General features: G+C 42.4%; 1 pseudogene; it reads right to left on the bottom strand.

Annotated features, from left to right (window-relative positions):
• Nucleotides 1-12,021: 12,021 nt before the first annotated feature.
• Nucleotides 12,022-13,091, bottom strand: LOC126935175 (developmental pluripotency-associated protein 4-like; annotated as a pseudogene).
• Between the last annotated feature and the right edge of the window lie 505 nt (nt 13,092-13,596).

Consider the following 13,596-nt stretch of genomic DNA (forward strand, 5'->3'; position numbering starts at 1 on the left):
TGTTTGTTTGTTTGTTTCTTTTTGGGACGAAGTCCTGCTCTGTCGCCAGGCTGGAGTGCAGTGGCGCGATCTTGGCTTACTGCAACCTCTACCTCCTTCAAGGAATTCTCCTGCCTCAGTCTCCCGAGTAGCTGGGACTACAGGTGTGCACCAACATGCCCAGCTAATTTTTGTATTTTTAGTGGAGATGGGGTTTCACCATGTTGGCCAGGATGGTCTCTATCTCTTGACCTTGTGATCCACCTGCCTCGGCCTCCCAAAGTGATGAGATTACAGGTGTGAGCCACTGGGCCCAGCCCACATCCTGTATTTTAAAAGTTGAATTGAAAAACACTGAGTTAAAAGATGCATGTTTTTCCATGAATTGTGTGAATGAAATAAAGCTAAATTCATAAAGCATGAACATAGCAGCAGTTCTCATTTGGCTCACAGTCCTAAAAATGCAAATTCTCCTCAACTTCTTAGAGCATGACAAGTCTTCAGCTGGCAATTTTTCCATGTTTATATAAGAAGCTAGAATTGATCATATGGTTTTACAGTGCTTTCTCTAAAATCCGTTTGTTATTAGATTCTGTTTTTCTTATTATTTCTCACAGGAAATCAAGCAGCAAATTACTCCCATATTTTAAGCTCTAAATTCAAGAACAACTAAATTCACTGCCAGCCATTACAAATATTCAGTTCTTTATTAAGGTATACACCATTACAGTAGGCTCAGAGTGCTAATACATGAATAATAACTATAGTTAGTAAAACAATGCAAATGAAGATGAGTTTAAAGAGCCCTGATCAATGAAGTACTTTTCAGTTGAAAAATTATAGAAGGACTGGGTGCAGTGGCTCACGCCTCTAATCCCAGCACTTTGGGAGGCCGAGAGGGGCAGATCACCTGAGGTCAGGAGTTCCAGATCAGCCTGGGCAACATGGTGAAACCGCGTCTCTATTAAAAATACAAAATTAGCCAGGTGTGGTGGCACATGCCTGTAATCCCAGCTGCCCGGGAGGCTGAGGCAGGAGAATTGCTTGAACCTGGGATGCTGAGGATGCGGTGAGCCGAGATCGTGCCATTGCACTCCAGCAACAAGAGTAAATCTCCATCTCACACAAAAAAAAAAAAAAAAAAAAAATTGTAGAAGGTGCCGGGCGCGGTAGCTTATGCCTGTAATCCCAGCACTTTGGGAGGCAGAGGCTGGCAGATCACGAGGTCAGCAGATCAAGACCATCCTGGCTAACACGGTGAAACCGCGTCTCTACTAAAAATACAAAAGAATTAGCCGGCCCTGGTGGCGGGCACCTGTAGTCCCAGCTACTCGGGAGGCTGAGGCAGGAGAATGGCGTGAACCCGGGAGGTGGAGCTTGCAGTGAGCGGAGATGGCGCCACTGCACTCCAGCCTGGGCGACAGAGCAAGACTCCGTCTAAAAAAAAAAAAGAAAAATTGTAGAAGGTATGTACTAAAAAGCAATAGTAATATATGATAACTCAATAATTATTGAAGGAATAAGTGAATGAATCAAACTAGAAATTATTTTGATATATTAGTTTTCTTTTTCTTTCTTTATTTTTTTGAGATAGTGTTGTGCTCTGTCACCCAGCCTGGAGTGCAGTGGCAAGATCTGGGCTCACTGCAGCCTCTGCCCCCCTGGGGTTCAAGCGATTCCTGCCTCAGCCTTCCAAGTAGCTAGGATTACAGGCACGCACACCACAACGGGCTAATTTTTTGTATTTTTAGTAGAGATGGGGTTTCGTCATGTTGGCCAGGTTGATCTCAAACTCCTAGCCTCAGTAGATCCACTCACCTCGGCCTCCCAAAGTGCTGGGATTGGAGGTGTAAGCCACACTTCGCCTAGTTCTCTCTCCCTCTTTCTTTCTTTCTTTCTTTCTTTCTTTCTTTCTTTCTTTCTTTCTTTCTTTCTTTCTTTCTTTCTTTCTTTCTTTCTTTCTTTCTTTCTTTCTTTCTTTCTTTCTTTCTTTCTTTCTTTCTTTCTTCTCCTCCTCCTCCTTCTCTTTTCTTCTTCTTCTTCTTCCTCTTCTTCTTTTTTTTCGAGATGGAATTCTTGTTGCCCAGGCTGGAGTGCAATGGCATGATCTCGGTTCATTGCAACCTCCGCCTCCTGGATTCAAGCGATTCTCCTGCCTCAGCCTCTCGAGCAGCTGGGATTACAGGTGCCTGCCAACACGCCCAGCTAATTTAAGCCACAGAAGTTAACCCAAACATAGTCTGTTTTGTTATTTTATTTTTAGAGATAGTGTCTCGCTCTGTTGCCGAGGCTAGAGTGCAGTGGTGTAATCATAGCTCACTGCAACCTTGAACTCCTGGACTCAAGCAGTCCTCCCACCTCACCCTCCTGAGTAGCTGGGCTTAAGGCACAAACCGTGCCTGTAGCTGCTATGTGCAGTGCCTGGCTACAACTAGTTCTATAAAGAAGAAAAAGTCAGGAAAAGTATTTACGTAATAACATTCTCAAATTCTTTGTTTGCCAGATATCTTATTTGGTCACTTAGGGTACAGTTTTTTTTTTGGTGTTTTTTTTTTTTTGAGACGGAGTCTCTCTCTGTCGCCCAGGCTGGAGTGCAGTGGCCCGATCCCAACTCACTGCAAGCTCCGCCTCCCAGGTTTACACCATTCTCCTGCCTCAGCCTCCCGAGTAGCTGGGACTACAGGCGCCTGCCACCTCACCCGGCTAGTTTTTTGTATTTTTTTAGTAGAGACGGGGTTTCACCATATTAGTCAGGATGGTCTCGATCTCCTGACCTTGTGATCTGCCTGTCTCGGCCTCCCAAAGTGCTGGGATTACAGGCTTGAGCCACCGCGCCCGGCCTGGGTACAGTTTTAAACTAGTAAACAATTATACTATAGAAGAACTAAACTAAATTATAACATGGCACAGACTTCTTAACTCGAAAAATCTAAAAAGTGATAGCAATTATTCTAATTAACATTTGAGATGAACTAATGACCCAAGACAACCTTTGAAATTATTCAATTCTTTTTTAAAAGTATACTAGCATAATTTAAGATCTAGCTTGCCTAAGATTATTTATTTTATTTTATTTTTATTTATTTATTTTTAGATAGGGTCCTGCTATATCACCCAGGCTGGAATGCAGTGGCACAACCAGAGATCAGAGTTCATTACAGTCTCAAACTCCTGAGTTCAAGTGATTCTTCCATCTCAGCCTCCAGAGTAGCTGAGATTACAGGCGGGCACCACCACACCCAGCTCATTTTAAAATTTTTTTGTAGAGGTAGAGTCTCACTATGTAGTTCAGCCTGATCTCAAGCAATACTTCCCACCTCAGCCTCCCAAAGGGCTGAGATTACAGGCATGAGCTGCCATGCCTGTCCAGAATATGTCTCTATAGTAAGTTTATCATTAGAATGTTTTGATCTGAAGACAGAGTCTTAATGATTCTAAGTGTAATTCTAACCTAAAATCAAAATCCTTCGTTTGTAAACATCAGATTCAATTTTATGTTAATTCGTACGGCAACTAAACAAAAAACAGGTTTTTAAAATGTCTGTATTATTTATTACCTAAACAATTCTGACCACTAACAACCAAGAGGGGGCGGGAGGGAACAACACTACCAGACCATGAAAACATCTTGCTTCGCAACAAACTTTCCTCCCTCGCTTTAACATTTTTGAGGATTCTTTTCCAAACCTATTACATGTATATTACGATGGTTACGAATTTCCCAACTCCACCACTCCTTTCAGTGCATTATTACTATTATTATTTTATTTATTACTTTTTTTTTAGATGGAGCCTCTCTCTGTCGCCCAGGCTGGAGCGCAGTGGTGCAGTCTCTGCTCACCACAACCTCTGCCTCCTGGGTTCAAGTGATTCTCCTGCCTCAGTCTCCCGAGTAGCTGGGATTACAGGCATGTGCCACTGCGTCCAGCTAATTTTTGTATTTTTAGTAGAGACAGGGTTTTGCCATATTGGCCAGGCTGGTCTTGAACTCCTGACCTCAAGTGACCCGCCCACCTCAGCCTCCCAAAGTGCTGGGATTACAGACATGAGCCACCATGTCCAACCATCAGCACATTATTTTTAATATCTTAATTAAAGGGGAAAAAATCCCCTACTTGTAATAACAAAACAATGTTGGAAACTGCCATTAAAACACAACAAGTGAAAAACAGAGCTCTTCCCAGACTCACGGGACTACAAATTTAGGAAGTACACAAAAAAATTAAAAATTAATTACACTCAATTGGACACATTAAATATGTACAGCTTTTTGTACATAAATCATACCTAAATAAAGTGATTTTAAAAACAAATGAGATGGGCCAGGTGTGGTGTCTCACATCTGTAATCCCAGCACTTTGGTAGGTTGAGGCAGGTGGATCACTTGAAGCCAGGAGTTAGGGACCAGCCTGGCCAACATGGTGAAACACCATCTCTGCTAAAGACACAAAAGTTAGCTGGGTGTGGTGGCACACGCTTGTAATCCCAGCTACTCCAGGGGCTGAGGCATGAGAATCTCTTGAGCCTGGGAGGCGGAGGTTGCAGTGGGCTGAGATGGTGCCACTGCACTCCAGCTTAAGTGACTCTGTCTCAAAATAATAATAATAAATAAATAAAAACAAATGATCCAACCCTTACCACCAACTGATAAAGAAACAAACGAGTCATGCAAAAGAAAAGTCATGCTTTTTGATTTAATCCTACTTTAAGAACACTAACAATAATTTGCATGCAATAAATACAGTTCCCTAAATACAACAGATGAATTCTTTTATAAACACATCTGATTTTTGTTTATGGAGAATCTATTAATAAACACATTTTAGATTCAATATATTATGTATGTATGAATGGAAAGCAACCTTAAACATTTTAAATACCAGACATATACAAAAGAATTATAAACAAAGTAATACAAAGTGCCTCGTGTTTTTTTTTTTTTTTTTTTTTTTTTTTTTTTTTTTTTTTTTTGTGAGACGGAGTCTCGCTCTGTTGCCCAGGCTGGAGTGCAGTGGCCGGATCTCAGCTCACTGCAAGCTCTGCCTCCCGGGTTTACGCCATTCTCCTGCCTCAGCCTCCCGAGTAGCTGGGACTACAGGCGCCCGCCACCTCGCCCGGCTAGTTTTTTTTTTTTGTATTTTTAGTAGAGACGGGGTTTCACCATGTTAGCCAGGATGGTCTCGATCTCCTGACCTTGTGATCCGCCCGTCTCGGCCTCTCAAAGTGCTGGGATTACAGGCTTGAGCCACCGCGCCCGGCCGTGCCTTGTGTTTTTATCCTGGAGTCAAACCATAGAAATCACAGGTTATTAAGAGAACTTTGAAAAATATTGTTTTGAATATTGAAAATCATGTGTTTTGGGCATGCCCAAGATGGCCGAATAGGAACAGCTCCAGCCTCCAGCTCCCAGTGTAAGTGACACAGAAGAAGGGTGATTTCTACATTTTCAACTGAGGTACCAGGTTCATCTCACTGGGGAGTGCCAGACACTCAGTGCTGGTCAGCTGGTGCAGCCCGACCAGCGAGAGCTGAAGCAGGGTGACTCATCACCTCACCTGGGAAGTGCAAGGGGGAAGGGAATCCCTTTTCCTAGCCAAGGGAAACTGAGACACACAACACCTGGAAAATCGGGTAACTCCCACCCTAATACTGTGCTTTACCAAGGGTCTTAGCAAATGGCATACCAGGAGATTATATCCCACACCTGGCCCAGAGGGTCCTATGCCCATGAAGCCTCCCTCATTGCTAGCACAGCAGTCTGAGATCTAACTGCAAGGCGGCAGCAAGTCTAGGGGAGGAGTGCCCGCCATTGCTGAGGCTTAAGTAGGTAAACAAAGCCACCAGGAAGCTCGAACTGGGTGGAGCCCACCGCAGCTCAAGGAGGCCGGCCTGCCTCTGTAGACTCCTCCTCTGGGGACAGGGCATAGCTAAACAAAAAGCAGCAGGAAACCTCGGCAGAGGTAAATGCCCCTGTCTGATAGCTTTGAAGAAAGCAGTGGATCTCCCAGCACAGAGGTTGAGATCTGAGAATGGACAGACTGCCTGCTCAAGTGGGACCCTGACCTCTGAGTAGCCTAACTGGGAGACATCCCCCACTAGGTGCAGACGGACACCCCACACCTCACATGGCAGGGTACACCCCTGAGATGAAGCTTCCAGAGCAAGAATCAGACAGCAACACTCACTGTGCAGCAATATTCTATCTTCTGCAGCCTCCGCTGCTGATACCCAGGCAAACAGGGTCTGGAGTGGACCTCAAGCAAATTCCAACAGACCTATAGCTGAGGGTCCTGACTGTTAGAAGGAAAACTAACAAACAGAAAGGACACCCACACCAAAACCCCATCAGTATGTCACCATCATCAAAGACCTAAGGCAGATAAAACCACAAAGATGGGGAAAAAGCAGTGCAGGAAAGTTGGAAATTCAAAAAATCAGAGCGCATCTCCCCCTCCAAAGGAACGCAGCTCGTCGCCACCAATGGAACAAAGCTGGACGGAGAATGACTTTGACGAGTTGAGAGAAGAAGGCTTCAGTCGATCAAACTTCTCAGAGCTAAAGGAGGAACTACATAACTAGCGCAAAGAAACTAAAAACCTTGAAAAAAGAATGGATGAAAGGATAACTAGAATAATCAATGCAGAGAAGACCTTAAAAGAACTGATAAAGATGAAAACCATAACACCAGAAATACGTGACAAATGCACAAGCTTCATTGACCGACTTGATCAACTGGAAGAAAGAGTATCAATGATTGAAGATCAAATGACTGAAATGAAGCAAGAAGAGAAGTGTGGAGAAAAAAGAGTTAAAAGAAATGAACAAAGCCTCCAAGAAGTATGGGATTATGTGAAAAGACCAAATCTGTGTCTGATTGGTGTGCCTGAAAGTGATGGACAAAATAGAACCAAGTTGGAAAACACTCTGCAGGATATCATCCAGGAGAACTTCCCCAATCTAGTAATCTAGTAAGGCAGGCCAACATCCAAATTCAGGAAATACAGAGAATGCCACAAAGATACTCCTTGAGAGGTATCTTCTCCTTGAGAAGAGCAACTCCAAGACACATAATTGTCAGATTCACCAAAGTTGAAATGAAGGAAAAAATGTTAAGGGCAGCCAGAGAGAAAGGTCGGGTTACACACAAAGGGAAGCACATTGGACTAACAGCAGATCTCGCAGCAGAAACTCTCTAAGCCAGAAGAGAGTGGGGGCCAATATTCAACATTCTTAAAGAAAAGAATTTTCAACCCAGAATTTCATATCCAGCCAAACTAAGTTTCACAAGTGAAGGAGAAATGAAATCCTTTACAGACAAGCAAATGCTTAGGGATTTTGTCACCACCAGGCCTGCCCTACAAGAGATCCTAAAGGAAGCACTAAACATGGAAAGGAACAACAGGTACCAGCCATTGCAAAAACATGTCAAAATGTAAAGTCCATTGATGCTAGGAAGAAACTGCATCAACTAGCAAGCAAAATAACCAGCTAATATCATAATGACAGGATCAAGTTCACACATAACAATATTAACCTTAAATGTAAAGGGACTAAATGGTCCAATTAAAAGACACAGACTGGCAAATTGGATAAAGAGTCAAGACCCATCAGTTTGCTGTATTCAGGAGACCCATCTCACATGCAGAGACACACATAGGCTCAAAATAAAGGGATGGAGGAAGATCTACCAAGCAAATGGAAAACAAAAAAAAGCAGGGGTTGCAATTCTAGTCTCTGATAAAACAGACTTTAAACCATCAAAGATCAAAAGAGACAAAGAAGGCCATTACATAATGGTAAAGGGATCAATTCATCAGCAAGAGCTAACTATCCTAAATATACATGCACCCAATACGGGAGCACCCAGATTCATAAAGCAAGTCCTTAGAGACCTACAAAGAGACTTATACTCCCATACAATAATAATGGGAGACTTTAACACCCCACTATCAACATTAGACAGATCAACGAGACAGAAAGTTAACAAGGATATCCAGGAATTGAACTCAACTCCGCACCAAGCAGACCTAATAGACATCTACAGAACTCTCCACCCCAAATCAACAGAATATACATTCTTCTCAGCACCACATCACACTTATTCCAAAATTGACCACATAGTTGGAAGTAAAGCACTCCTCAGCAAATGTAAAAGAACAGAAATTATAACGAACTGTCTCTCAGACCACAGTACAATTAAACTAGAACTCAGGATGAAGAAAATCAATCAAAACCGCTCAACTACATGGAAACTGGACAACCTGCTCCTGAATGACTACTGGGTACATAACGAAATGAAGGCAAAAATAAAGATGTTCTTTGAAACCAATGAGAACACACACACAACATACCAGAATCTCTGGGACACATTTAAAGCAGTGTGTAGAGGGAAATTTATAACACTAAATGCCCACAAGAGAAAGCAGGAAAGATCTAAAATTGACACCCTAACATCACAATGAAAAGAACTAGAGAAGCAAGAGCAAACACATTCAAAAGCTAGCAGAAGGCAAGAAATAACTAAGATCAGAGCAGAACTGAAGGAGATAGAGACACAACAAACCCTCCAAAAAAATAAATGAATCCAGGAGCTGGTTTTTTGAAAAGATCAAAAAAATTGATAGACTGCTAGCAAGACTAATAAAGAAGAAAAGAGAGAAGAACCAAATAGACACAATAAAAAATGATAAAGGGGATATCACCACCGACCCCACAGAAATACAAACTACCATCAGAGACTATAAACACCTCTACACAAATAAACTAGAAAACCTAGAAGAAATGGATAATTACCTGGACACTTACACTCTCCCAAGACTAAACCAGGAAAAAGTTGAATCCCTGAATAGACCTATAGCAGGCTCTGAAATTGAGGCAATAATTAATAGCCTACCAACAAAAAAAAGTTCAGGACCAGGTAGATTCACAGCCAAATTCTACCAGAGGTACAAGGAGGAGTTGGTACCATTCCTTCTGAAACTATTCCAATCAATAGAAAAAGAGGGAATCCTCCCTAACTCATTTTACGAGGCCAACATCATCCTGATACCAAAGCCTGACAGAGATACAACAAAAAAAGAGAATTTTAGACCAATATCCCTGATGAACATCGATGCAAAAATCCTCAATAAAATACTGGCAAACCGAATCCAGCAGCACATCAAAAAGCTTATCCGCCATGATTAAGTGGGCTTCATTCCCGGGATGCAAGGCTGGTTCAACATACGGAAATCAATAAACGTAATCCAGCATATAAACAGAACCAAAGACAAAAACCACATGATTATCTCAATAGATGCAGAAAAGGCCTTTGACAAAATCCAACAGCCCTTCATGCTAAAAACTCTCAATGCATTCGGTATTGATGGAACATATCTCAAAATAATAAGAGCTATTTATGACAAACCCACAGCCAATATCATACTGAATGGGCAAAAACTGGAAGCATTCCCTTTGAAAACTGGCACAAGACAGGGATGCCCTCTCTCACCACTCCTATTCAACATAGTGTTGGAAGTTCTGGCTAGGGCAATCAGGCAAGAGAAAGAAATAAAGGGTATTCAGTCAGGAAAAGAAGAAGTCAAATTGTCCCTGTTTGCAGATGACATGATTGTATATTTAGAAAACCCCATCGTCTTAGCCCCAAATCTCCTTAAGCTGATAAGCAACTTCAGCAAAGGCTCAGGATACAAACTCAATGTGCAAAAGTCACAAGCATTGTTATACACCAGTAAGAGACAAACAGAGAGGCAAATCATGAATGAACTCCCATTCACAATAGCTTCAAACAGAATAAAATACCCAGGAATCCAACTTACCAGGGACGTAAAGGACTTCTTCAAGGAGAACTACAAACCACTGCTCAGTGAAATAAAAGAGGACACAAACAAATGGAAGAACACACCATGCTCATGGATAGGAAGAATCAATATCGTGAAAATGGCCATACTGCCCAAGGTAATTTATAGATTCAATGACATCCCCATTAAGCTACCAATGACTTTCTTCACAGAATTGGAAAAAACTGCTTTAAAGTTCATATGGAGCCAAAAAAGAGCCCGCATTGCTAAGACAATCCTAAGTCAAAAGAACAAAGCTGGAGGCATCACGCTACCTGACTCCAAACTATACTACAAGGCTACAGTAACCAAAACAGCATGGTACTGGTACCAAAACAGAGATATAGACCAATGCAACCGAACAGAGCCCTCAGAAATAATACCACACATCTACAGCCATCTGATCTTTGACAAACCTGAGAAAAACAAGAAATGGGGAAATGATTCCCTATTTAATAAATGGTGCTGGGAAAATTGGCTAGCCATAAGTAGAAAACTGAAACTGGATCCTTTCCTTACTCCTTATATGAAAATTAACTCAAGATGAATTAGAGACTTAAATGTTAGACCTAAAACCATAAAAACCCTAGAAGAATACCTAGGTAATACCATTTAGGACATAGGCATGGGCAAGGACTTCATGTCTAAAACACCAAAAGCAACGGCAACAAAAACCAAAATTGACAAATGGGATCTAGTTAAACTAAAGAGCTCTCCACAGCAAAAGAAACTACCATCAGGGTGAACAGGCAACCTACAGAATGGGAGAAAATTTTTGCCATCTACTCATCTGACAAAGGACTAATATCCAGAACCTACAAAGAACTCAAACAAATTTATGAAAAAAAACAAGCAACCCCATCAAAAAGGGGGAAAGGATATGAACAGACATTTCTCAAAAGAAGACATGCATAAGCCAACAGACACATGAAAAAATGCTCATCGTCACTGGCCATCAGAGAAATGCAAATTAAAACCACAATGAGATACCATCTCACACCAGTTAGAATGGCAATCATTAAAAAGTCAGGAAACAACAGGTGCTGGAGAGGATGTGGAGAAACAGGAACACTTTTACAGTGTTGGTGGGATTGTAAATTGGTTCAACCATTGTGGAAAACAGTATGGCGATTCCTCAAGGATCTAGAACTAGAAATACCATTTGACCCAGCCATCCCATTACTGGGTATATACCCAAAGGATTATAAATCATGCTGCTACAAAGACACATGCACACGTATGTTTATTGCGGCACTATTCACAATAGCAAAGACTTGGAATCAACCCAGATGTCCATCAGTGACAGACTGGATTAAGAAAAGGTGGCACATATACACCATGGAATACTATGCAGCCATAAAAAAGGATGAGTTTGTGTCCTTTGTAGGGACATGGATGCAGCTGGAAACCATCATTCTCAGCAAACTATCGCAAGAACAGAAAACCAAATATCACATGTTCTCACTCATAGGTGGGAATTGACAATGAGATCACTTGGACACAGGAAGGGGAGCATCACACACTGGGTCCTATTGTGGGGAGGGGGTAGGGGGTAGGGATAGCATTAGGAGATATACCTAATGTAAATGATGAGTTAATGGGTGCAGCACACCAACAAGACACATGTATACATATGTAACGAACCTGCACATTGTGCACATGTACCCTAGAACTTAAAGTATAATAAAAAAATAAAAATAAAAAAAAAAGAAAATCATATGTTTTGGGGAAGGAGAGAATTAACAACCGTTCTTTGCCTTAAAATACTTTACATTTTATGAAATTGCAATTGGAATGAAGAAGCTCCTAAAGTAGTCAGTATTCGGGTCAGGGAAATTGAGGAGAGGAGCAAACTACCGTTTGTTTTCTCAACTCCTTCACAATGCTCAGCGGAAGAGGTTCCCACTTAAAAGAGCTGCTGAAGTCATTTCTATTTTAGAAAGGTAGTATGAATGAGGTTTTCTATGTATTAGCTAGAATTTATGGTAATTTGTAAAATGTTTTTCCATTTTTAAACGTAAGAGTCTATATGTCCACCCACGAAGCAGCAGTCACTGCGGCTAACATCTGCCACCACACCAGTCTGCACGGCCCATAAGCAGGTGTGGAGAGGACCAGAGTTCACCTGTCAGCAGCACCATGGAATCAACTGTCCAGCCTTTCTGCCATTAATTACCACAGATGTGGTCTTTTTCCTGATATTCTATTCCCACCGGAGGCTTTTTATTAAGATATTGTACCTGTGAATGCATTTAGGGTACAACATATTGTCTTCAAGGTACGGGGGTGGAAAATTGGAGGCAGGAAGCAAAAAGAGTGCACTCACTCTCCCTTCTTACTTTTCTGGAACCCAGGCTTGTCCAGCATGAAACTGGACGTGAACCCAACCATCTGTGTCTGCAGGGAGACTTCTCCCATGGACCACAAGCCACTTGACACCATGGGCCTCATGTGGAGATTCCACTGCTTCTGGTGCCCTCTCCCTGGCTACAGTTCTGGCCCAGGAGGCCAGCAAAGCTTCTGGAACAGAAGTTGTCACCATAACTGCATTAACTCCCTCAAGGAGAGCAGCAGACTCTTCTAGGGCAGGCAACCCCTCCCCAGGGAAAAGAGCCACTTCAGGAGGATGTGTCTCCTCAGAGCTTTGCAGGGATGTTTCCCCTTTGTCCGCTTTTGATTTTTTTGGTAATGATTTCCGGATTCTGGCCTCTTTTGCTGTGCTAGGAAGATTCTTTTGATTTGGATAGGCAAAGGCACACAGGAGCTTATTTCTGGCACCAAAGGCCTGTGTGGCTTTGCCTTTAATTGTAAGCACCAGGCCCGCAGAATGTCCCGGTGAATCGGATTAACAGGTGGCTGTTTAGAGGGTGATGAGGGGATTGGTATCTTCTTCTGAGGTTTGGGGTTATCTCTGTACTCTGCCGCCTTTTTTGGGCAGAGTGTTTTTTCATCTTTAGCAGATATTTCTCCTTTGGTTCCCTTTGCTGATGTTCCTGGCAAAGCAATTGTGTTTGATTGATCCTCTTCCCTCGACTTCTGTGAGGAGGTCCAATCCTTGCCTTTTGCCTTCTCCATACTCAGAGAAGAAGTGGAGCTTGGTCCCAAAATCCTTAAATCAGAGTGAAGGTATGCAGTAATCATCACTACCAAGATGGAAACAATTTCTATTTTTCCATAAAGAGTCTATGAAAAGAAGCCAGGCACAGTGGCTCACACCTATAGTCCCAGCTACTCAGGAGACTGAGGCAGGAGGATCACTTGAGCCCAGGAGGTTGAGTTCAGTCTAGACAACGTAGTAAGACCCCACACCTCTAAAAACATTTTTAAAAATTCTGTGAAAAGAAAAACCCAAAGTAAGCAGCAGACCTACATATAAACATTGTTTAAAAATTACATTTGCCAAAAAAATGGAAATAACCCAAACATCCATCAGTTGCGGAACGGACATATGTTAATAAAATATGGTATACGCAAACAATGGAACATTATTTAGCAATGAAAAGGAATGAAGTGGCTGGGCACAGTGGCTCACGCCTGTAATCCCAGCACTTTGGGAGGCCAAGGCGGGCAGATCATGAGGTCAGGAGATCGAGACCATCCTGGCTAACACGGTGAAACCCCGTCTCTACTGAAAATACAAAAAATTAGCCAGACGTGGTGGCTGGCGCCTGTAGTCCCAGCTCCTCGGGAGGCTGAAGCAGGAGAATGGCGTGAACCCGGGAGGTGGACCTTGAAGTGAGCTGAGATTACGCCACTGCACTCCAGCCTGGGCGACAGA

This window comes from Macaca thibetana, chromosome 14, assembly GCF_024542745.1.
Source record: "Macaca thibetana thibetana isolate TM-01 chromosome 14, ASM2454274v1, whole genome shotgun sequence".
Lineage (NCBI taxonomy): Eukaryota > Metazoa > Chordata > Mammalia > Primates > Cercopithecidae > Macaca > Macaca thibetana.